We start from the raw sequence: 24847 nt of genomic DNA, 5'->3' as shown, positions 1-24847 counted from the left end.
GTTCTTAAAGTTACTAGAAAGGCCATCATAAGAAAACCACTTAACCTTTCTGCATCTAAGGTTTTTTGTCTTTAAGATGCATAACTCATAGGATTGTGAAATAATTCTTTGATATTTATAGAATGTTCAGAATAGTGCATGGCACCAACTAAATGCTCCATCAGTTATTATTGTTTACTTTCTTCCCAAATTTTGCCATTTATTAAATTTTTATTGGTTCTTTTTTCTGATTGGTTTGGTTTAAAATTTAAACCTCTACTAAGTCTGTCTTCAGAGTTTTAATTAATATACATTTGTTTTATATTAAATATGAGTTTTTGTTTAATTAAAAATAATTTCAAGGCACTGAGATTTATGGTTAAAGTTGCTTTGAGTACTGCTGAAAACATAAACCAAAACTAGTAGAGAAAGGAGAGGGAGAAAATGAACATCTTAAATGAAACAACAAATTACCACAACTTCAAAGCAGAAATGATGTAAAACATTCACCAAATACCATGCCTTTGGACCAACATGAAATGAATGAATATCATCCGTGCCCAGAGACCACATACACCTCTTGGGACCACAGTAAGTACCCCAAACCTTCCAATTGTTGCTGTGACCACCAGGAAGTTGCTTTCAATGAACCCTATACTAGACATGGTCTAATCCTTTGATGGTTTAATGATGGAACCACTTGGCCACAGGTGACCCCACTCATCTGTAGAGACACTTTAACATCTGTGGAATCCTGCATGAGGTCAAGGCTACCTTGTGTCCGTTGTTGATGCATTTGCTAGTAAAATCCTAGTGCTCCTCTTTACTGACTTCTTTTACGTGATGAAAGAAAAATCACCACATTGCCTTCCTTTCTGACAGTTCACTGAGGCAGAAGTAGCCCCAGTTGAGATGTGTTTGTAAGGGATAAATTTAATACATTGTCTTGGCAGGATGCATTTTCTTGGTGCCACTTTCCTAGGTGGGGTTTCTTCTTGCAGACTATGGCTTGCAGTTCCAGAGCAGAGACCTACATTACTGTCTACTGCTGAAGTGAACTGCTGCCCCTCTGGAGTCTGGACATCATCAGAATGAAAAAGTTCAGCATTTTTTTCAGAAGTAGTAAATCAGACCCTTTGTGAGGTGTACATTCAATTTCCTTGCCTCTCTTTCTTCTAGAAGTGATGAAGCAGAGTGATGCCTTTGTTTTAACTCCTGTGGGTGTGGGGAGGGGTGTCTGGGCTGCCAGGATCCTCTCTCCAGGCCCATAGGCCTCCTGGTTCCTGACTGGATTCCAAATGCGCGCATGTCCAGAGGTGCACCTTGCCTCCAGCATCCCTTGCATCCCCTTACACCCTCTCTAGAGCATACAGTCCCTTCACAATGCCTCATATCCATGGTCCAAGGCATTGGAGTGTTCTCTGTTTGGCTTCCCCAGGAATAAGGGAGCATTGTCAGATGGGCAGGGCCCTGCAGAACTTTGTCTTTTTGCACACTCTCCCATCCCAGGTTACGTGCTTGGAGCCACCATGCACGTCATTAAAAGGGACTTCCTATGCTCTTGGGAGGCCCAGGAATAGTTATCAAATTGTGTTAACCGCAGAGACAAAACTAACATATATAATATTAGCAGTAATTAACATAAAACATTTATTTTGCATTCAAAAGTTAATTGTGCAAATATGAGAGAGTGAATGTTTTTGAGTTTGTGGGTGTCTTGCAGCTTCAGTGGGAGCAATAACGTCACACATTGCTAACAAGGCCATGATGGGATGCATTAATGCAAAAATGGGGTGTGGGTCAGAGGAGGCAATGGCCCTATTGTCTTCTGTGCTGGCTAGTTTGTCTGGAACTTTGTAGTCTCATTGTCCATTGCATTATAGAAAGAACCTTGAAAGTGAGTATATGAGACAGTGATAACATCTTGAGTGATCTAGAAACCATGCTGTTTGAAGACGAGTGGAAGAACTATCTAATCCCACAGTGCTGTCTAAAAAAAGACTGGAGGAAAACAGTTACTATCTCCAGATGTTTAAAGGACTGCAACAAGGTAGAGAAAATAAACCGATTCTGTGTAATCACCATAGGGTAGGACTTTGATCTGTAGGTGATAGTTACTGGGGGCAGATTTTATTTCATTCCAAAGAGTAGCTTTTGAACAGCCCTGGGGGCAGTGCTGTGGGAAAGTGCTTACCATGTTGCCCCAGATGCCCAAGCCAAGGCTGGCTTCCCTTCTTCTGGAGCTTGGGTGGCTAAACCTGGGGTATCCTGCCTCTGAGTGCAGGGGCTCTGCAGCTGCAGGAGGAAGCAGTGGCATGGCTCCCAGGTCTGCACGGCTTGGACGGGAAGAACGACCTGGACCAGCTGTACTCCTGGAGGGCGCAGGCCTGCCAGCTGCCACAGGGGATGTTTGTCCAGCTTTGGGGCTCAAGCTGATGAACTAGGCCTGGGGTTTCACCTGCAACCTCTCCTGCACTCCTGATATCTTAAGGGAAGGCCCCAACTCTGAGACTCAGACGGTCTGTCCGCACCCTGAGGACTAGGCGGAGGACGAGCCTTCTTGGCTTGAGGATGAAAGACGGGGTGGAGCTCAGGGTTGGGCTGGGCTCTCCCCTTCCTGGGGGGTCTTCTCTGTTTGTGAAACGCATTCCCATGAACATCCGGGTGCTGTCCTCAGTATGGTAGGGAGCAGCTCTGGTGTTTACCCGAGTCCAGTTGAATCGTTTGCCCAGCACGTCCAGCGGGAGGCACTTGGGCTGGTGTGTTGGGCCGGCCTGGTCCACCTTGACCATCAGGGGCTCTGCAGTCACTTGCTAGGCTGATTGGTGGCACCCAGCAGGGTTCGGGGGCCTACTCATCACACACATACCTGTCATGCAGGCTCTCAGCAGTGAGTCCCTCCCACTCCCTGTCACACAGATCCTGCTTTTTATAGAAAAAGGAGAAGCAGAAAGAAAAGGAAATGGTGATAAATTTACTAATAAAAAATCAAGTTCTGAGGGAATCCTGAAGTTAGTTTTCATTCTTTTCAATTAATATACACCTTTATTTTGTCTACATTTTTAAATTTCAATTTTACATAATTTTATACTTTACGAAAAAGGTGAAAAAAAGAATAAAGAATTCCCATATACTTTTCGGCTCAGATTTCCTAGATGTTAGTTTCTCAGGCCATCTGAGTACAGGGAACAACATCAGGAAATTAACATTGATAGAACATTCGTCTAATCCATAGACTTTATGCAGATTTTACCAATTGTCCCATGAATGGCTCTTTCCTAGTCCAGGATCCAACCCAGGTTTGCATGATGAATTTAGTGGTCATGCTCCTTAGCCTTTAATCTGGAAGAGTCTTACCTACACCTTTGGCAAGTTCATTTCTACAGAAGGAGAACTTATCCACTCAAGAAATGTCAAGTGTTTACTGAACCCTGTCTGTAGCCTGCTAGGAATGAACATCACATTGAAAAGGACCAACACCATCCCTGCCATTGGAGGGTACCCCATCTAATGTTGAACACAGACAAGGACACTAGCAGTATTCACAAAGAATGACAATTACTCTATGGGGGTGTGAAGGGAGCATATAGGTTGAACAGGTGGACATCTAATCCATATAGGCTGGGAGGGCGAACACCTAATCCAATTTGGAAAGAGGCAAGAATGGATTCTTAGAAGAGGCAATATTGGAGTTGAGGTCTTTGGGATGAGTAAGAGTTATTCAGGCTAGGAGAAAGATGTTGCTGGCATGAGATCACGCAGGTGGTGGCAGTGACATTAGTGAAAACCCAGGGGCATGGGACCTCTTCTCTGGTCACTAAACTAATGTGCATTCTAGAGACTAAATGTGAGATATAAGACAAAGGAAGCAGAAGCCACAGATTGTGGAGATTGGTAGGAGGGAGAGGGTGAAGCATAGGGTGATGGAGAGGGTGATGATGGAGAGGGTGGTAGAGAGGGTGATGGAGAGGTTTGTAGAGAAGGTGATGGAGAGGGTGGTAGAGAGGATGATGGAGATGGTTGTGGAGGGGATGGTGGAGAGGGTGGTGGAAAGGGTGATGGAGAGGGTGTTGGAGAGGATGATGGAAAGGGTGGTTGAGAGCCAACGGAGAGGGTAGTGGAGAGGGTGATAGAGAGGGTGGTGGAATGGGGAGGGTGGGTGAAGGGCACAGTGAGAAATGAAGCCCAGGCTTTGGCACTGAGTGGGAGCTGGTGTCATTCTCTAAGGCAGAAGACACACGGGAGGAACTGTTTTGAGGATGCATTTATACTGAAGTGTTTGGTTAATTTGAGTAAAGTTAAGAGTACGAAGCTGAGGTTCTCTTGATCCCCAACCCGCAGCTGTTGACCTTGTGCCATGTTCTCAAATCTTTTCAACCCAGCAAGTCTTCATGGAGAAACTGCTAGGTGTAAAATGCAGACAGGTACTCCTGAGATGCAGGCTGAGTGCCATGGTCCCTGCCCTGGGAGCAGCCAGGGCCACCCACTGTGGGCAGACCACGTAATAAAAGTTGTCCAAGGAGACCGAAGCCTGGTCAGTGATGGCTCAGGAGGGCACCATAGATGGGGAACTGTCCCACCATGCAGAGTGGTGTGCTGAGAGCAATGGAGCAGATGGCCAAGCCAGAACTTGCACGTGGCTGGGATTCTAAATGCCAGGGAGTGGTGGATGCACATCCAATCCTCTGATCTGTTAGAGAAGGGCTGGCAGGAGCTCCTTCTAAATGGAAGCCACTGTGATAGCTTCCATTCTCCCATTTCTCTGTGGGGGAAGAGTGGGCTCTGAGAGGGTAAGCGACTTGCTCAAAGCCACACAGGTAGTAAGTGCAGAACCAGGACTTTGACAGAGATCTAGCGCTAAAGCCCCTGTTTCTTCCTCTATGTCCCCTGATATCAAATGAAAACTCAGGTCTAGTCTGGACAACTGTTGAAATCCACAGGTGAGGTGAGAGGATGTCTGGATGGAAGGAGCAATGGGAAACGTTACAACTGCAACCACGGAGTTGTCACTGGCACCAGAAAAAGCCCTTTCCATCATCAGGAAAAGCCCATCCCTACAAGCCCCTCAAGAGGAAATAGGAAGATGAGGTCTAATTCCAGGGAATGGGACTAAGGCCTGGCAGGGAGGGCAGTTACCCCAGCCCTGACCTGGTGACAGGACTGACCTCGGGCGAGCAGAATGCAGCCAGGACTGTCAATGGCACCAAGAAACATCAGGCTGGATCCGGCGCGAGGCTTGGCCCTGATGCATCTTCCTTGTCCCCGATTCCGGATCTTTTTCTTGATTAACTGGGAGGTGCTGGCGAGGCTCCAGCTGGGGCCTCAGTTCTAGGGCATGGTGTTGATGTTTGCAGAGGCTGTCTCTTCCCTTCTGACCTCTGCTCACCCTGTTTGCAGACCTGCTTTACCCCGACTGCCTGGGTTGGAAGCACTTAAGAAGAGGGGCTCTCAGCTGGATTCTTCCTCAGAGAGTCAGAAGTCTGCTCCGCCCCACGGTCCTCCAGCATCTCAGCAGCTCAGCTGGAGGGGGAAGTCCAGGCAGCCAAGGGTAGTGTGGCTTTCCTGGATCCTTCAGGGTGGGGTGGTAAGAGCAGAGGAGAGAGTACAGAACTTGGAATGTGAGGGCTGGGGGAAGTGACGGGCCCTGTTGCTCATCCGCTAGGATTAGAACTGAAGAGTCAGTGGCAATCAGGGAGTGTTAATTGATCTTGAAGGTCGTCTGCCCAACTTGTCAGTACTCTGTCTCCTCTCCACTCCTCTGAAGGCCCCAGAGGTCCCAGCTGGGCAAACCACACCCCACAGATTGGTATGAAATCTGCACTTATAGCCTGATTTGAAACCTGAGAGGCGGGAATGATGGCCAGTCTACAGAGGGACATAATCCAGACTAGGTCAGGGTGTGTGCACTCCTGCTGTTGGAGAGCCTGGGAATCCGGCCCCAGCAAGCTTGCAGCCACAGAGAAGGAGCACAGACAAGAAGCAAACCACTTCCCAGACATCCGTGGACCACCACGATCCATTCCGAATGACTGGGCAGCACCTCTGAGGAATGAGTCTGGGGTCCTGCACTTATGACCCAAGGGTAGAAGTGAGCCAAGCGAAGGTTCTGTGTGCTAAAATTTGCTTTGTGCCTTGGGAAAAGAACCTTGGGCTTCCTGGATCTCATTGTATCATGTGGCCTTGGCAGCTCTGGGAGATATTTTCTCTATTAAGCACACCAACAGCTGCTGATTTTGGCTAAGATTTTCTTGCTCACTTCTTGGGAGAAAAGATGCTCAGCTGTCTACAAGAGCTACCAGTGGAAATCAAAAGCAAAAACACAGAACAGATGGGCCTGCAGGATGAAACCCTGAGGAGGGGACGTGGGTTCCCACCCTCAGAGAAAGCTGCAAACCTCTGGCAGTTACAATGTTCTCTTCTCCTCATGCTCAAGCGTGGCCTAGTGTGCTCACCGCCATGCTGCAGGGCTGTGTGGATGTGTCTCAGGGCCTCTCCCACCCGACGTTTCAGGACATGAGACACAGGGGGACCAAGGATTTCTATGAGGGGACAGTGAGCGAGGATGCAAGGACAGGGATATTTCTTGGATCAAAGTATTTCACCCAACATCACATTACCAATTCCACTAAATGACTCCTTCCTTTCCGTGTCAATTTCTCCACTAGTAGGTTCTAATTGGAGACAACCAAAATAGCAGTTAACACTTGTGTTACTGTTTGCTAGTGCCGGGCACTAGTATACAGATTTGCAAGAGCACACTTAATCCTCCCATTACTCTTGAGCTGTATTCACTTTGCTAAGAAATTTGAGGCTCAGAGAAGCCAAATAATTTATCCAAAGTCATAGAGTTAGTAATTGGCATTACTGGTTTGTCTACCACCAAAAATTACTTAAATTCCAGGATAGACTGCCTTTCTGAACAGACTGATGCCATAGGTTATAACTAATCTGTGAAGACAGAGACTTGTTTTTCATTCATTTAATACAAAAAAATATAAGTAGAAACATGTATGTATACACACACACACAGAGCAAACTTTACCCAGCAGAAATGTATGTTCAATTCCCCTCTCAGTCAAAGAAACAAAAGCAAAGATGGCCACACAATCAAGAATCTCCAAACACTGGCAGGAAATCAACATCATCAAAAGGACATGTTGAATACATTAAAATTTCAAATTACATGAAGAAGATATCACGATAGTAAAGGAAGTTTAGAAAATCAAGAAATTATTAAGAATAAGTGTAGTTAATATTAACACGTATAACATCACAGAAATGGACTGGAGTATTTTATATATAAATTAAAACAAAAACTTTGAGATCTGGAGGGAAAAAAGATAAATGAAATAAAAATAGTGGATTAAGGAACAGAATAAACATAGCTGAAAACTGAATTTGTAAACTGGGAAATGACAACAAAGAATTGTTGTAAATGTATCCCCAAATATTAAAGGAACATTGTGAGACAAAGTGGATTTATCAGAGAGTTCCAAATTCCGTCTAATAGGACTTGAAAAAGAAAAAGAAATGAGAATTGAAGGGAGAAAATAAATAACAGAAGACTTTTTTCTTTTTTCATAAATGAAGACATGAATCCTCAAATAGAAATAGCTCACTGGGTGTTAAATAGGATAACTGTAACAGACAAACCATAAGCACACCGTGTGGTGACATTTCAGAAAACCAATAATGAAAAAGAAGTTCTAAGAGCTAACGAAGCAAACAAAAAATACTACAGGTTGTCTATAAAGGAATGCATACCAGATTGGAATCAGAGTTCTTAAAAGCAAGAAATTTCTGAAAGCAATAGATCAGTATCTTTAAAATTTTGTAATGTGTGATTTTGAGCTAGAATTCTAATCTAAGCCCCCAAAATTACAAGGTTAAAAATACTTGTTTTGAGCAACTTTGAGCCCTTTTTCTTAAGGACCCAAAGTTTACTAATCATAAGCCCTATTATCAGAAATTTCTGGCAAATCTATTCAAGCAAACTAATATCAATAGTTAAACTGAGGAAGACTTGGAATGTAGGAAGTAGCGGGTTAGCTAAATAAATAGTTAATCATTGATTCTAAAAAAGTATTGATTTTTAAGATAATTGTGATAAAACCTGGAATACATAATCCCCAATTATTTCAGAATAGAATGGATTCTCAAACATTGTTCTCCACGAGCACTGAATTTTTTTGATAATAAAAAACAATTCGTTTCAGTGACCCCTTTTTCTCAAGCTGTTTGTTCTGACAAAAAGACCAATTTTGTATTTGAAACTCAGAGCAGGCTGCTTCCCTTAAGTCACGATCTTGCCTTTTATCTCAACTGAGATGTTAAAAAAAAAAAAAAAAAAAAAAAAAACTCAATAAGAAAACAAGAAAGATCACTCAGAAATTAAAAAAAAAAAAAAAAAGACTTTGATTTAAAAACATTAGGCCAGGCCCGGTGACTCATGTCAGTAATCCCAGCACTTTGGGAGGCCAAGGCAGGTGGATCACTTGAGGTCAGGAGCTTGAGACCAGCCTGGCCAACATGGTCAAACCCCATATCTACTAAAAATACAAAAACTAGCCAGGCGTGGTGGTGCGCACCTGTAATCCCAGCTACTTGGGAGGCTGAGGCAGGAGAATTGCATGAACCAGGGAGGTGGAGGTTGCAGTGAGCTGAGATCATGCCACTGCACTCCAGCCTGGGCAACAGATCGAGACTAAATCTACAAAGGAGTGGTAGGTAAAGTGGTAAAACACAGAATGCAGACAAAAAGGCATAGTAGTGATTAATGAAAAATAGCTAGATGTAAAATTAGAGGCCAGGCATGGTGGCTCACACCTGTAATCCCAGCACTTTGAGAGGCTGAGGCGGGCAGATCACGAGGTCAGGAGTTTAAGACCAGGCTGACCAACATGATGAAACCCCGTCTCTACTAAAAATACATAAATAAGCCAGTGTGGTGACATGTTCCTATAATCCCAGCTACTCAGGAGGCTGAGGCAGGAGAGAATCACTTGAACCTGGGAGGCAGAGGTTGCAGTGAGCCAAGATGTCACCGTTGCACTCCAGCCTGGGAGACAGAGCAAGATTTCATCTAAAAAAAAAAAAAAAAAAAAAAATTAGAGGTTCAATTCAGAAGAACAATATCTAACTAAGAAACACTCCAGAGAACAGAGAAAACAATTAAAAGGAAATTATTGGAAAAATAATATGGACAAATGCCCAGAACCAGTAAGCTTGAGGTTTCAGATTGAAAAACCTCTGTGTATGCAACATCATAAATTCACATAAATTTATAAAAAAATAAATCTACCAGTGATATCTTTGTGAAATTTCAGAAATACAGACATGATACTAAAACTGAGAAAGGTGAGAGAGAAAGAGAGGAAATAAATACAGCTAACATGTACAGGATTAGAATGAGAGGTGCTGACTTGATAGCAATGTTGGAAGTTGGAGAGCATTGGAAAGTAATGCTTCTACAAGCTTGGGAAAATAAAGATATTTTCAGACAAGCAAAGACTCAAACCACAATAAATTCCTGCATAACAGAGGGTAAATCCTTTCAGCTTACAGGTCTTTTCTTTTTTTCCTTTGCTAGGAAAGGATAACGATGCTGTCCCATCTACTTCACAGAGTTTTAGAATTAACCGGACCCATATCAAATGTCAATGTAGAACAGAATCTGTTTCGTGGGAACCTGAAGAAGGCATCAGTTTCAAGGGGTGGAAGGGAATGATGCCTGGGTCCTTGTTCAGTTAGAGAAAATCCACCTTGGAAACCATTTTCTGAGCACTTCCTTTGTGGTTTTTGTTTACATATTGTGAGTTTCTTGTCCTTACGTAACTAATTTTACTTTGGAAAAAAGATACGTGTTTGGAATATGGTACAGACTGTGATGCCACCCACTTCTTCTCTTCAGCTGATGAAATTGTTCAGTGGGGACAAAACTCCTGTGCATGTAATTCTCATGTACCAAAGCAACCAGAGGGCGTGTTCAAGCCATGTAAAGTTAAGAGCCAAACAGAGTAGAAAACAGAATTTTTCAACCCAGGAAAAGCGTTCATAACAAGTTATTGAAACAAAGAGGAAGAGCAAAAACGAAGACTAAAGGCACGAAACCAGGTAAAGAATAACGAGGAAGATGAGGAACCAGGGAGAGAAGAGGGATATCAACTATAGGAGGAATGCAGGATGGCTGTTCAGGACAAATGCCCAAGCCAAGGGCTCTTGCCAGGGGCACATGTCTATGCAGTGCAATGCATGCGTGATCTTTCTTGTGTAAAAGCTGGAGCATATGAATACTATCTGCTATCTTTGAGTAAGGCATTCATCTCCATGATATTTGAACAATTCGATCACTTTATTCAATTAGAGAAGATATCAGAAATGTATTTATAAGAGACTAATGTGGAGACCAGTGTGGAGCTGGCCCAGAGAGGCAGAATGGACAGGTGAAACCAAAACTCAGGAGAGCTCGCTGAGTGCAGAAAGGGTACGAATTATGAAAGATGGAGCCAGGACAACATATCCCAGCATGTGGAGCCTCTGTGTTCAGTGCAGGTGCCTATCTGGCATGATCCAAGGGTACCCTTGTAGGAGAGAACACTGCAAAGAGCCCCATAAGGTAACCTCAGTGAGGAAAGAATATGAAGACCATAGGGTGGGCTTTAAAGATAATCACAGTAAGACTTTAAGGGATAGGAAACTTGATCAGGAAGAAAATACAAAGAGTCCTGGGATAGCTCAGCCTGGAGGAAAAGACTAAGGAAAAATTTACTACAGACAATGAGACACAGGAATTTCACACAAGATGGCTGCTACCCTTCTATGAAGGGAAATGGGTCTATGTTAATAGCAAAAGGCAATTCAATTATTTATTCTTAAAAGAAAAACTTTAGACAAAATAGATTTAACAGATTGTATTTGAGCAAAGAATGATTCATGAATTAGGCAGCATTCAGAACCAGAAGAGATTCAGAGAGCTCCACTCTACATGAGCAGTGAGCATTTACAGACAGAACCTGGAAGTAAAGCACAGAAACAGTTTCATTAGTTGTAGTTTCATTACTTGCCTTATTAGGACATGGCCTTATCAGTTGGCTGCCTGTGATTGGCTGAAGCTTGACTGCTTATGATTGGCTGATATCTGGCTGTTTGTTACAACAAGCTTAAAAATTATACTCCTAAATTAGGTTTCACTTTGTTTATATGCTAAGTTGCAGTTTGTTATGTAGGAACTCAAAGTATGGAGATAGCCTTGTATCAAAGTTAATACTGTACATATAGAAAAGTTATATGTATATATAAAACACATTTTATATATATAAAATATGTAACACATATCATGCTATGTAACATATGTACTATGTAACATATATACTTATATATAAGATAGTAGAAGATTTTAAGTCTATATCAAATTTGAATGGGTATTGTGGTACAAAACATAAACTTGTAGTTTTCCAGCAAATACAGTTGGATATGATTATGATGAGTGATATCAGATATATGAGCAGATAAGCACAGAGTATTGTTTCTTTGTTTTTTATTGAGGTGAAATTCACATAACATGAAATTAAACCATTTTAAATTGAACAATTCAGTGGCATTTAGTACATTCACAGTGTTGTGCAACTATCATTGCTATCTAGTTCCAAAACATTTTCATTACCTCCAAAGGAGACCCTGTATTCATCAAGCAGTCACTCCTACTTCCTCTCCTGCCTTTTAACTTGAGAATTGTATTGATTTGCATTTAGTATAATTGTTAATAGTATATGCATTATCTCAGGTCCTATTTGTTTGCTTTACAACACTTACAGCAACGTGCAATTACTTTACTGTCATTGATTTCTTGTACTGGCCATGCCTGTCTCCCCACTGGGCTGTAAGCTCCCTGAGGACAAGGGCCTTCCAAGTCTTGTTCATTGTTAGACCCCCAAAAACCTCACATGGTGCTTTCCTCAGGAAATTGATTTGAGTGAACTAAAGTGAAAGGACTCAGTAAACTGTATATCAATGTGAATAAAATGAGAGGTATTTATTATGGAATGGATAGAGAGCAGATGCTAAGGAAGCTGGTGATTGTATGATGCTGATTTCAGGAAAGTGTGAATGACAAATATGCTACCTGGGTCCCTATTCCCATAGCGAGTGTCATAGGCAAGGAGAGGAGTCCAGCAGGATGGTCGCTGTGTGGTTTCTCAGCTGGAGCGCAGCAGGAGCAAGCGCGGAAACATCCTTCTTTTCTCTTCTCCCCTCCCATCCCCAAGTGCAAATGGAACCTGTGACACATGGCTTGATTTTGAGGCTTCTAATTCTTCATTGCATTCCCAGACCCTTCTTTTATCTCTGATGGCAGCCCTGAGAATAAATCTCTTGGTCACACTCTTCCATCAGGTTCTCCCAGAGAAAAGGTTTGGCTGCAAGGATGACAGGAACCAGACTTCAAATGAGTTTCCAGGAGCTGAGGGAAGGAAAGGCTTTTCCTAAAATTTCTCCAGCCAAGAGATTAAGAAAAGGATGGGGGTCATAGAGCAACAGCAGTAGAAGGTGGCATTCCAAGACTTTCTCTGGGACTCCACCTAAGGTCAGTTTCTTGTCACGCATGCCTGTTTGTCTTTTGCCTGGCCACCATCAATGTAGTGTTAAGAACGAGCAAGCGGGAACATGCTCCCCAAGTCACAGTCTGCCTCCACATACTGCAGTTTGATTATAGCATCCTGCCTCTCCACAGGAGGAAAGTCGTGTTGTTCTCTAGAACCAGGTGTGGATTGTGATCACACCTGGAATCGGCGATGTAGAAAGCTTGAGAGATTCCATGTTCTGCAACAGTGTCCACAATTCAAACCTGTATTCAAAATAAAACTGAAAGCAGAGAAAATCCACAGCAGACCTACCACTCTCCAGGCAGATAGTGCCCTCTCCACACTCTGCAGCCATCACCTGCCTCTGCTAGACACTGCCCAGGCAGAGACCTGCCGCTGCAAAGCAGTTCTGTGTCAGCCACTGCGGCCTCAGAGAGAGCTGCAGGAAACGGAACTTCTCACGTCCTCTCCACAGTGGAATCACAGGTCAGCAGCTAAATGGAGCCTCTACCCTCTGGGTGACTTTCTTGTCACTTAGGATTCTTTTTTTCTCATTCTAGTACTTCAGTTTTGTTTTTTTTTTGTTTTTTTCAGTTGTGTTATCTGCTGGAATCTTTCAAATGTATTATTAATGTCCTTCCAAACAGACTCCACATGGGACTTTTCATGATATCTTGGCTGTATTCACACAAAGATTAGCTTGTAGGAGGCACAAAATAAGTATGCATAAATAAATGAGTGGCTCAGCACACCAGAATTGTGTGTCCAGCTCCATCACTGACTGTTCCATCAAAGAGATTGCCCAAATTCCTTTCATGAGGAGAATGACAACACTTGACTGCATATTCGGACTCTTCTGAGGCTCCTCAAATATACACACTCATTGAATAGAGTGAGGCCTGAGTCCTGGTTTAAAAATGCACTAATGGAATTTTAAGGCCCTCCTAAGGTAATGGACTAGAAAGAAATTCAGTTTTCCCCAAATTTACTGCTTCAGTTTATGTCAAGCAATTCGGTGAATGTATTAGGCCATTTTTGCACAGCTATAAGGAACTATATGAGGCTGGGTAATTGATAAATAAAAGAGGTTTAATTGGCTTATGGTTCTGAAGATAGTACAAGAAGTTTGGTGCTGGCATCTGCTTCTGGTGAGGCCTCGGAAGCTTCCACACATTGTGGAAGGTGAAGGGGGAGCAGGCATCTCACATGGTGAAAGTGGGAGCAAGAGAGAGAGGGAAGAGGTGCCACACACTAAAACAACCAGAGTTTGTGAGAATTCACTTATCAAGGGGACAGCACCAAGGCCTTCATGAGGGATCTGTCCCATGAACCAAATGCCTCCCACTAGGTCCTACCTCCAACATTGGGTATTACATTTCAACATGAGATTTGAAGGGGGCAAACATCTAAACTTTGTAACTCCTCCCCAGGCCACTTAAATCTCATGTTCTTTTTACATTACAAAATACAATCCTCCCCTGCCAGCTCTTCTGTCTTAACTCATTCCAGCATCAAGTTCAAAGTACTAAGTCTCATTTGAAGCTCATCTCCTTTTACCTACAAGCCCATAAAATAAAAACAAGATATCTCCTCCCAAGATACAATGGTACTACAGGCATTGGATAAATATTACCCTTCCAAAAGGGATAAATTGGCCCAAAGAAAGAGGCAATAAGTCTGCAGAAGTCTGAAACCCAACAGGGCTGTCATTAAATTTTAAAGCTCCAAAATAATCTCCTTTAACTCCATGTCCCACATGCAAGGCACACTGGTGCAAGGGGTGGGCTCCAAAGGCTTTGGACAGCTCTGCCTCTGTGTCTCTGCAAGATACATCCCCCATAGCTCCTCTCATGGGTTGGAGTTGAGTGCCTATGCTGGTGTATCTACCATTCTGGGGTCTGGATGGTGGTGGCTCCCTTCCCGCAGCTCCACTAGGCAGTGCCCCAGTGGTGACTTGAACATGTGGACTCCTACCCCACATTTCCCTTCAGCATTGGCCTGGTGGAGGTTCTCTGTGGGGGTTCTGCCTCTGCAGCAGGCCTCTATCTGGGCACCCAGGCTTTCTCATATAGCCTCTAATATCTAGGTAGAAGCTGTCAAGCTTCCTTCATTCTTGCATTCTGTGCACCTGCAGGTTTAACACCACATAAGCCGCCAAGGCATATGCGTTGCAACCTCTGGAGTGGTGACCTGAGGTATACCTGGGGACTTATGAGCTGCAGCTGGAGCTGGAGCAGGCAGGATGCAGGAAGCAGCATCCCAAACCTGTGGAGGGCAGTGGTGTCCCAGGTCTGGCTCTGGAAATCATTTTTTTCCTCCTAGGCTTCTGGGCCTGTAATGGGGAGTACTGCCTTCAAGATCTCTGAAATGCCTTTGAGGTCTTTCCCCATTGTCTTGGATATTAGCACTTGGCTCTGTTGTGGTCATTCATGCTAATCTCTCTAGCAAGTGGTTTCTCTGCAGCCTGGTTAAATTCTCTGCTACGTGGCCAGGCTGCAAATTTTCTAAACTTTTATACTCCGCTTCCCTCTTAAACATAAATTCCAACTTTAAGTCATTCCTTTGCTCCCTTATCTGATTATAGGTTGTTGGAAGCAGCCAGGCCACTTCTTGAACATTTTGCTGCTTAGAAATTTCTTCTGCAAAATACCCTAAGTCATCACTCTTAAGATCAGGTTTCCATGGATCCTTAGGACATGAACACAATGAAACCAAATTATTTGAGAGAGTGTAACATGGGTGACCTTTGCTTCAGTTCCCAATAAATTCCTCATTTCCATCTGATACCTTGTCAGCCTAGCCTTCACTATCCATATTTCTAATAGTATTTTGGTCACAACCATTTAATTAGTCTCTAAGAAGTTCCAAACTTTCCCTTAACTTCCTGTCTTCCGCAGAGCCTTCCGAACTCTTCTCACCTCTGTCGGTTACCTAGTTCTAAAGTTGCTTCCACATTTTCAGGTATCTTTATAGCAATGCCCTACTCCCCAGTACCAATTTTCTGTATTAGGCCATTTTTGCATTGCTATAAAGAAATGCCTGAGGCTGGGCAATTTATGAAGAAAAGAAGAAGTTTAATTGGCTCATAGGTCTACAGAGAGTACAGGAAGTGTGGTGCTGGCTTCTGCTTCTGGTGAGGGCCTCAGGAAGCTTACAATCATGGTGGAAGGTGAATGGGGGAGCAGGCATGTCACATGGTGACAGTGGGAGCAAGAGAGCAGGGTGAGGTGCCACACACTTTTAATTGGCTTATGGTTCTGAAGATAGTACAAGAAGTGTGGTGCTGACATCTGCTTCTGGTGAGGCCTCAGAAGCTTCCACTCACAGTGGAAACAACTAGATCTTGTGAGAACTCACTATCATGAGAACAGCACTAAGCCATTCATGAGGGATCCACCCCCATGACACAAATACCTTCCATTAGGCCTCACCTCCAACATTGGGGATCACATTTCGACATGAGATTTGGAAGAGATGAACATCCAAAAGCATACCAGTGAGTGAATATAAGTTGAAGAGAAAGAAACAAATGTTCATTCTAAAGTTACAGAAGCAAACTTTTGTTTGCCTTGTTTTTATTGACTTCTTTTGGATTATGGTCTAATGAGTTATATTTATTTGTTTTAGTTTAAAATACCCATATTCATTTATATAGTAAATACTGGTCTCTACTGAGTGTCAAGATATTTGTCTTTTAGTCTATCAAACTTACCTAAGAAATTCATATGTATATTTTCTATAACTTGCATTGAAAGATATTGACTTAGTGGTCATTAATACCTAATTTCCCAAATGTGCAAAAGCTTAGGTAAATGGTTAATATAATGTTTGAGCATTAAGTGTGGGTACATGGATATTCAGGGTGCTCTCCTGGATTTAACCCAGATATGTTTCTATGGATTTATTCTAATAAATCTGCTCTCTGTGAATCTTTAAGTAACCATTTTCAAATCTTCCAGCTCTTGGAGAAGGGAAGTATCTTTTATTTTTCTAACTCATTGTTTTTCTAGCTATGTTTCAGTTGCTGTGTTCTTTGAGGTTCAGCTGTTTTTGGATTTTTAGTTTCTTGAATTTTTCGTCTATCTCAGGATTTCCAGATGTTAACTGAGAGTCAGTTGCTTTTGGCTTTTTAGGTTCTTGAATTTTCATCAATCTCAGTGTTTCCAGATGTTAACTGAGACACTGTATTTTAGGTTGTGCTCTGTGGGACAGGGGTAGGTGTCAAATCTGGACTCTTGTCACTTCTTACTTCCTGCTTTGCAGTTTTCTTAGCTTTATATTTCCTTTGATTTTTCAGGGCTGCTTTTGATAATGGTTTATCATTTCCTGGTTGTGATTTCTTATTCTGGGGTGATTTCATGTAGCTTAGAATTGGTGATTGGTTTATTTCTTAAAGCTGGGAGTCTATCAGTCATTGTAAAGTTAGGTTCCTAGTTGGGTGCTTCACTTGGAACTGCTTGATAAGTTACTGCTTTTGCTGGAAATAGTTCATCCAGAAATGGCTGCCAAGAAACCTGCCATATTTCTACATTTGATGACACATCTTACTCATGCAGGACAGGACTGGTATAATGTCAAAACTTGTATCCATTATTAACACACAACCTGGGAGCATGTGTGATAGTAAAAGGTGCTCCCATCTAGGTACCTAGCATAATATGTATGAACAGAGGCTACTTGTTTGGAAATAAGTTTGTAGCTTTTAATATCCCACACTCACGTTTGTTCTTCAGATTTCCGAATCCAGTTAGTATTAATATATGGCCACAAGGGCCAAATAGGCTGCCTTAGAGCACCAGTTCCAAGGTCAAACACAAGATCACATTTCAGGTTGAAAATCATAGCTTTGGCAGGCACAAAACCATATATAGCATAAAACTCAGTAGAACCAGAATTCCAAATTATATCATAAATGGGGCTACGTTTTGATAATTGAACAAATGACAGCATTTTCTCCATTGGTTGCAGTGCGATGCAGCCTTTGTTTCCCATAGCAGGAAGTTCTTGTCTTGTCAACATCTGTTCTCGCTATTACAAGCCAGCAGTGGCTTTTTCATTCCACAACATTGTAACCTTATCAGCTTAGAGAAACTGCTGTTCGCTAAAGCTGCATGAGGTCCAAAAAAGTTGGGGTACGAGTATAATACAACAAATGAAAATACACCCTTACTCCCTGGAACATAGACAGACCCCTGTGTGACTGGAGTCCAAGTGATAACTCACAATTAATTTTTTGCAAAGACAATTTACTTACAATTTTATAAAATTGTCGTTTACAAGGAAGTGAACTTTATTGTTAACATTTGGGACACAAAACAGTTTCATCATCTGACCAGATGGATACCAATTTGCATTTTTTTCTTGATGAAAGACTTCAAGCACACCCCACTCTCACATGATGGAGTTGCAGGTTGAGTCTCCCAGCAGTGCCATGTGTAGGGAAGTGTAAGGCTGCTATATTGCCAGGACATGGGTTTTGGGTAAGAATTCAAGGCAAAGTGCATTTAGAGGTAGAAGAAGTGTAGTAAACCCATGTTAGTGACACTGATAATATTTATAATTTTTTCCTTTGTCCCAACAAATGAGAGTCCAACTGTTCCTCAAGTTATAGACTTTGTAATTTTCCTGAGATTTCCTTGGAAACACTATGCTTTCTGCAAAACATGGTGGTGCATTCGCCATACAGAGTCCTTCTGATCCTCAGTTGGGTTCACATACCGACTGTGGGAACTTAGAAGCATCCTTATCTCTGAGTCTGTAGCCAAATCTTCCAGGAGTGGCATGGACAGCCCCACCATCTCCTGAAAAACAGTTACCTTTCTTTCCAATCCCCCTTCTTGTCATGAACTGTTATACTGCTGCTGGGTCTCTTACTTGACTAACTTGGGGGAGGTCTGTGTATGTGTCCTCCCCTCCCTGCTGGAAAGTAATGGGAAATGCATGAATTCTCCAGGTACACAGCCTTTGCTCCTGCAGTTTCTCTTTGGCCATATGAATAAGCCCGCAATGAATCCTCAGCAGTAGGAATTTGGATTGCAGTTGGTGCTCTCTGTCACCACTTTATTGATGTCGGCTGCAGAAACCTCCACCCGGTCTTCAGTGGGGTCCAAATGAACCAGAGCGGGAGGAAGGAAATAAACTGCCGTCCCTCCATAGGCTCCTATCAATTCACACTCAGCACCAAGGCCATCTGGCACCTGACTCACATTCTGCAACTGTGTCCACAGAATCTGAGATCTGGCAGGGCGGGGACTGACCTCCCTCCTTCCCCAACTTCCAGCCTGATTCTTCTGGTACCCTCCTCTCGAAAGGGTCACTACCATCCTTTACTTCCTCAATCCAATAACCTAAGCAATTGGCTCAAATCTCTTTCACTCCCTTTCCACAAAGAGTTCACAGTCAGATACAAACACACCTCATACTCCACCATGCATCGCTGCTCTTACTACCACAGCTGTGTCACAGTGATAACTCCTCCCCACCTCCCCTCCTCCATGGCCTCTGCAGTGCTCTCTCTGCTTGCTTTCCCTTTCTCACTTTACTCACTGCATAACAGCAGCATGATTCTCCAAGAAGTTATTCCATCCATCTCCCTGTTCAAGGCCCTAGAACACCATTCATGGCACCTACAGTAGCTCCCCACGCCTGCCATTCCCCACACACCTGTCCCTCCTGCTTCCCAGCCTCAGGCTGAGTGCCTGTCCCCTGCTGGATCCCCAGCCAGGCCGCCTCTGGTGAGCATGGGCCTTTCTGACCTGGGAGCTCTGCACGGTTCCCTAGGCACCCTAGGTGTGAAAGCCTTGTCCTGGGTCCTTCTGTGACGGCTTCCTTCTTACCTTCAGATGCTACTTTCTGAAGTAGCCTCTCCCGGGTCATATCTACCTCACTGCCCTGTTACTACCTTGCCTGGTAGTGTGTTGACTGGCCAATTGTCTGTCTTCCCAGGCAGAATACTGGTTCAGTGAGGGGAGGAGAGAGGTCTTTCTCACCATTGCTCCCCAGCCCTAGCAAGGAGCCTGGCACATAGTGGGTGCCCAATACATGTTTGTTAAATGAATTAATTAGATCCTTTCCTTAGACTTCTGTGTCCAGTGTGGTCAGGAAATAGCTACTGAATGAAAAGTAAATAGATGAATGGATCAATAATGGTGTAATTATGTTGTAAATCCTTCTGCAAATGCCCCCGACATGCAAGGCAGCTCTTGGGTGTGAAAGCATCTCTTCTCCCAGTCATGTTCATGCAGCGGCAGTGTTTATAACCAGATTTCCTTTGATCTTTTGCAGGACAAGAATTCATCTTGTGTGGGTGGAAGAGATCATGACTCTGGAATTCTAAAGTATATCCCAGATTGATTTCTTTTTTTTCACCAAGGAAGCACCTGTGGATGTGGGGTCCTAAATGAGAAAGTTCTGATTTTATACATCTATGATTTGGATGGAAACAAAAGTGAATCTCTGACCTTCTGGTCACCTCTCTGACTAGCTCTCCCATTCCTGTACATTTACTCCAGGGGAAAGTGCAGAGGAGGTGGGCCATGCCAGGAGGGGCACAGCTACTGGGGAATCTGAATTAGTGGATTTCAAGCAAAGTTAGTGTCTGGGGCTAGGACCACCTGGAAGCTCCTGTGGTCTTCCAGAGCTGACACAAGTGGCAATGAAAATGGCCTGAAGGAGAGGTAAAGGGACTTGCTACAATAGCCACTGGCCCCTGCCTCTGGGTTTGCCTTTTGTCTCCTCTTCCTTGCTCTTTAAACCTGGCTATCCTTACCCTCCCTTGGAGAACACTCCTCCCAAGACTGACTGGAAAGTAAGGCTGCTCCTGCAAAGTCCAAAGATGAGCCTGGCTGAGAAACAAGGAATACTCTCCCGGCTCTCCAGACTCCCCTCTCCCCACTGTTGGTGAAACTCATGGCTGGTGAAACCTTGGCACGTTTAACCTCTCCATACAAGTAACTCCTTGACTGTAGATTTTGGAAGCATCTGAAAATACAAGATAGCGTTAAAGTATGCATGTGTGTGTTCGAAAGAACAGATGGGAAAATCCCTTTCCCATAGCTATTAATAACCCTTTCCAGGCACTAAAAGAACAACAGCCATAACTCTCACCCATCCAAAAAGTGCTGAGCACAGCACTTTCTTACTTTACACACCTCCTCCCTCCTAATTGTTCACTGATTGGATTTCTGTTCTGATAACTCTCTTTAAAAATTGAGTTTTATGGGAATATCTCCTGTGTCTGAGCTCTTTCATTTGGCCAAGCTCTTCACCTCTGTGGCTGCTTCTTCTACCCTGTGAAACTGGACCAGGGTGGCATCTGCTCCCAGAGGTGCTGCAGCCCCAAACAGGGGCATGATCATCATGTGGCTAGGGCCACTCAGTGCAGTTCCAGAAGACCCTAACTCCCCGCAGAAGAATCGCCATGTGGGCCAAGTCCTACATCTTCTGGCACTTGAGGTCCCTTCGTTTTGTCTCCTGCCACTTGATAGAGGCTTGGTGTTGAATGAGCACTCTGTGAATGCTTGTGGAATGAGGATTTTCACCTCTCACCTCTGCTCCCTCTGCTAACCAAGTTGTCAAAATTCTTGGTCACATCGTGGCCTTTCCTGGGTTTGAGTCTTTGAACAAGAACAAGGTGTTCTGTCTGCCCATCTTGCCTTAAGAGCACCCATTTTCCAGTTTCCTGATGTTGAGTCCCTGTGTGTTTACCTTTGAAAGGAACAAATTGAAAATTTGCAAAAGGGTTGAAAAGTGGAAAATGGTGCCGTAAATAGTCTGAGACATAAAGGAAATTTTTGATGAAAGGAAGTCAGTGGCATTGGAACCAGTGGTTTCCAGGATTCAGCACTGAAATGGGATAGGAATGGATGGGCTTCCCCAGAGAGTGTGAACCCCCCCAGCTTGAAATAGCAGGGCTGGGAGCACTGAGGCCAGGGTAGGAAGCAGGTTGGAGGGAAGGACTTGGAGGACCACACTAACACCCTGCCCAAGCTTCACTTGGCTCAGCCTGCAAGCCAGGGAAAGGAAGACGTGCCTGTAGGCTCTGAGCACCAGTGGGCAGAAGCACAGAATGTCTCAGTTGTCTCAGAGCTGCACAATACACCCAGGAAACACCAGCCCCAATTACTCGGCCCTGCAGTGAACCCCTAATTCTTCTGGCAGCTGAGGCAGGATGAGTTAAGTTTGTATGAATGAGGGAAGTTGATCAAAATTTACTATTGAGTGAAAACATGAGTCACAAAAATTATATTTCCATATGGTACACACAAGCATGCACAAATACACACACAGACACACACACAGACACACACGCAGACACACACACACACACACACACACAGAGAGAGAGAGAGAGAGAGAGAGAGAGAGAGAGAGAGAGAGAGAGAGACATCCCTACCTCCCTGAAGGGATTTACAACCAAACGAACTCGGGATTCAGATTCAGAACTGGACTTTCTCTTACAGGTGCTGTCTTATTTCTCCTCCCATGCAATGATCTGGTTCCTGATTCTGAGGGACTGGCTGATTCTGAATTCCTGTTGGTCATGCTTTGGGGAAGAAACCTCCAGTCTCCTGACTGTGCATCTCAAACCCTGATTTCCCTTCCAGGACAGTTCCCTGTGTGCGCCTGCAGCCAATTTGCTTGCTAGGTTGACTATAGCCTCCCAGTAGAATCTATAGATTATCTGTGGGATGTTTGCACTCCATTGAGCCTGGTTTGATACATAAATGTTCGATTGACCACATCATTTAAGTAATGTCCAGATTGTGTCACTGGAGGGCTCTGGTTGGGGGCTGGACCTCAGGGGCCTGCGGAAAGATACTTGGATTTTCTCGTAAGTTTAAAGGGGACTGGATCTCGGCTGCCACTGCCATGTCACTACCGTCTTTTACTCAGCCTCTGCATAACCCCTGGTTCTGATGGTGCACAGGTGGGAAGACCATTGTGCCTCCTTTATTCTGGGCCACAGGGGACACCCAGCTCTGAGCATTCAGCCAGAGGCCTCAGGAACACCCCAGGGAGACTGGCACCCAGCCAGCTCATTGCCTGACTTGGCTGCAGCCCCAGCCTGTCTTTGAGGTATTTAGAAAGTGCAGCATGAATGCCTCTGGCATGGCCCCAGCTGTGGGAAAATAAAATGCGTCATTTCTCAGAGACAAGTTCTCAGTGTCAAGTTCAGTGTCATTCAAGTGGCCCCTAACTGAAGAGTGTGCTTCCTGTCCAGGGAGTATTGCCCTTCCATGTCGGACAACTGCAGGCATCACTGTCCAGAGGACACAGGGACAACCTGAGAGAGACCTGGTTCTGATTTTCTATAAAGAAAATTTATCACCTGAATTTCCACTATTTTAATACAATCTCCATTGTTAAAAAATAAACTTTGGCACACTGAAATTTCAGAGTTTATTTAAGCAGTGATTCATGAATTGGGCAGCTCCAAACTAGGGTGGTTTGGAACTCCCCAGAGGTAGATGAAAAGCTTTAAAAGGGTGAATGTGGAAGCAGAGCAAATAAATTAGTTGGTTAAAATTTGAGCAATGGCCTTACTTGGACTATGTAGGTGGGAAGTTCAAAATGATATAACTAATAAAGTTCAGTTGGCTGGTGGTGGGCTGAGCTTAAGTTTAATTTTTAAAAAATTAGTCATATATAGGAAACGAGTCTGAGTTAGGTTTCAGTGGTTTGTTTGTATAGAAACCCAGGACATAGGAGCCACCTCAGTCTAATGGCCTCCCCATTTAATTATTTTAACATCGTTAGTGTTCTAGAACCAACCTTTGTATTTTAAAGCATATATAGAGCACTCTCTCTCTCTCTCACACACACACACACGTGTACATATGCATACATATTTATTTTTGTGTATTGGTCTTTTATCCTGTGACCTTGCTGAACTTACTTATTCTAGGTTTGTTTGTTTGTTTGTAAATTTCTTGGAATTTTCTATGTAGACTATTATGTCATCTCCCAGTATTGAAAGTTTTTCTTTCCAACCTATGTGCCTTTTGGTTTCTTTTCATTTCTCATTGTGCTGGCTGGATTTTCTAGCACTATGCTGAATGACAGCGGTGAGAGTGGACATCCTTGTCTTGTTCTAGAGCTTAGGTGCAAGCACTTGATCTTTCACTGTTAAGTATAATAGCTATGGATACTTTGTAGATGTTCTTTATTTCTAAACTTCTAGTCCTCAGTGGTCCCCTATCCGTGAATCTTTTTTTTTTTTTTTTCTCAATTAAACTCTGTTAAATTTAATTTATCTAAGGTTTTTCTTTTAAAAGTTATATCTGAAATATTTTTGTTTGTTTTTTAAACTGTGTGTAGTTGGATCATGTTTTTGGTTTAATCCACCCTGTCATTCTCTGTTTCTGCTTTTCATTTGGTCTATTTAGATCATTTACGTGTTCAATAGTTATTGATCTATTATTTGATCAATATAATATAATATTGAGGTTATCTACCATTTTGTTTTTCATTTTCTGATTATTTTGGTTGCTTGTCTTTATGTTTTCTTTTTATTCACTTCCTGTGGGAGGCTTGAATATTTTTAGAATTCCATTTTGACTTACATAGTGTTTTCCAATGTATCTCCTTGCATATCTTTTTAGTGATTACTTATGTAAATTATATGTACCTAACTTATCACAGCCCATTTGGGTTGAATGAATTAGAACACTTACCTACTCTTATACCCCTTTACCCTCCCCCATTCTTAATATAATCATCTTTAATATTTCCTCTACATGTGTCGGGAGCTATACAGACATTATTACAAGTTTTGCTCCAGCGGTCAAACATACATTAGGAAATTTAAGAGGAGTAAAGTCTGTTGTATTTACCCATATTTTTGCTTTTTCTGTTATTCTTTCTTTCTTCCTGATGTTCCTGTACCCTTCTTTTATGAATTCCTTTCTGTTTAATGAACTTCCTTTAGACATTTACGGTAGGTCTGCTGGTGACAGATTTTCTTGGTTTTACTTTATCAGAGAATGTCTTGATTTCCCCTTATTCCCCTGAATGATATTTTTTCACTGGATATAGAATTCTGAGCTGACAGCTCTTTTCTTTCAGCACTTGAAAAATGTGCCTCTTCCTTCTTGCCCCCGTGGTTTCTGAAGAGAAATCTTCTGTTCTTTGAGATGTTTTTATGCTGTGGTTAAGTTATTCTTTCCCTCTGACTACTTTGAAAAATTTTTCCTTGCCTTCAGTTTTCAGAAATTTGACTATGATATATTTTAGTATAAATTTATTTGGTTTTATTCTGTTTATGGTTTTCTCAGCCTTATGAATATGTA

The 24847-nt window shown here is 43.0% G+C and overlaps 1 pseudogene; it reads right to left on the bottom strand.

The window, feature by feature from the left end:
- Positions 1 to 16624: 16624 nt before the first annotated feature.
- On the bottom strand, positions 16625 to 19433 carry LOC103216774 (eukaryotic translation initiation factor 2A pseudogene; annotated as a pseudogene).
- Positions 19434 to 24847: the final 5414 nt, after the last annotated feature.

Source organism: Chlorocebus sabaeus, chromosome 9 (genome assembly GCF_047675955.1).
Source record: "Chlorocebus sabaeus isolate Y175 chromosome 9, mChlSab1.0.hap1, whole genome shotgun sequence".
NCBI lineage: Eukaryota > Metazoa > Chordata > Mammalia > Primates > Cercopithecidae > Chlorocebus > Chlorocebus sabaeus.
This window is presented reverse-complemented; position numbering and strand designations above follow the sequence as displayed.